A 1777-nucleotide genomic window follows, 5' to 3' on the forward strand; every position below is an offset into this window, starting at 1 on the left:
ATATATATATAAATATTTGATTAACGTAGTATATTTAATTAACGAGACAAACGTCGATTCAAAATTAATTTGACGAGAATTCGCGTATGTGACATATATATATAACAATTGTATTAAATAATAAATATGAAAAGTAAATCCCCCCCCCCCTATCGCGTTTATATTCGGGGTTTGTCAAACTGTCACGTTTGACGGATCAATCAGGTAAAAAAGATAAATTCAATTTTAATTCGACGTTATAAAAGGATATGGTTAATTATCGAAGAATCCCGGTAATCAATTTGTCTGATTCGTTTTAATGATATAACGGGGTTTCTTGTCGATGACGTTACTCAAAGCGGTACCACCTATTATGATCGATCATTCACATTTTCTTTTTTTTTTTTTTTTTTTTTTTTTACAATTAGATATCGTTGTTTTTTTTTTCTTTTTTTTTTTTTATTTCTTCTACGCGTTTCCTTATTTCATCTTTATTTTTGTCTTCGAGATGGTTAGATATTATAAAAGATAACGGTATTGATCGATGACGTTTTAGATAATTATAAATAAAAAAAAAAAAAAAAGACTATATATATATATTTCGTTGCAATTCTCGTGACGCGATTCCTTTTACTTATTGAATAATTCAAATGCAATATAATCCGAGTGTGATTTCATTAATGAACCGTAGAAAAACATTGCCATTATCGTAAAATACATCGTCTCGTGTGTGTGAGGGGATTAAAGAAAGAAAGAAAAAAAAAATCGTAAAAATAGTTTTAAGCTTGTTTTATGTGATATATAAATGGGGATACGGTTGATTGCGTCGATGAGATGATTCTCCAAAGGGGATTTTAAAAGTCGAACGTTTAAAATGATTACATAATACATTCCCTTCTATAGTACGGGATGATCAGGAAGTGAAATGTTCAGAAGTCACTGTCGTAAGAACCAGACTGTCGTAAGAAGTAGGCGTTTTAAAGAAACTCTTTTGTGTCATTAAAATATACATATATATATATATATACTATAAGATTTTGAAGTATGCGAACATGCATTAGAAAAATAAAACAATTGGATTTTGTTTTTGTAAAGTTCGTTAATTTTTATTCAAAGAATTTTAATATATCATTCGTTTATAATTTACATGATCGATATATTATAATGTTAATTAAGATATCAAATCGTTTAACAAATTCTTGCATAGTTGTTTTTGTTTTGTTTACAAGAGTATCAAATTTATCTAATCAATGATACGCGTATTTCATTGTAGAATTTTTTTTTACCATTCGTTTATTAATAACGTAATAAATATTCCTTTTTTCTTCTTTTTTTCATGAAAAATTGTTTTGTCTTATTTATTTATTTATTTTTAGTAATATTATTATATTTGCGTGCGCGTGTGTATGTTTTCTTTTTCCTTGTATTCGACGAGAAAAATTGATTTTTTTTTTATTCAATCTAATAAAATAATTACCGTAATTTCCACGGTATTTAATTAACGTGAATGGTACGAAAGAAACCGTGGGAGTGGATATTTTCTCGATAGAGAGGATGATGCCGATCTCTTTATAGATTCCCCACCACCTCCTCCTCCTCCCCCTCCCCCGATCGATGAACAAGTTAATGTACTCTATACCTTCTCTCTATCTTAGAATGTTTCATCCATCCGTTTAGAATGTCGAGAATTACAAGATAGAAATATATTAGTATAATACAAAAAAGAAAGAAATTATGATGAAAATAAAAGGAAAACAAAAAAAAAAAATGAAAAACAAAAATCTTTATATACAATTTA

The 1777-nt window shown here is 27.8% G+C and overlaps 1 protein-coding gene across 1 annotated transcript in view; it reads left to right on the forward strand.

The window, feature by feature from the left end:
• LOC106783626 overlaps positions 1–1777 on the forward strand; it is an 11032-nt gene that overhangs the window by 1639 nt on the left and 7616 nt on the right. The gene's annotated exons all lie outside the window — the stretch shown is intronic.

Source organism: Polistes canadensis, unplaced genomic scaffold, assembly GCF_001313835.1.
Source record: "Polistes canadensis isolate GaletaPanama2010 unplaced genomic scaffold, ASM131383v1 scaffold_23, whole genome shotgun sequence".
NCBI lineage: Eukaryota > Metazoa > Arthropoda > Insecta > Hymenoptera > Vespidae > Polistes > Polistes canadensis.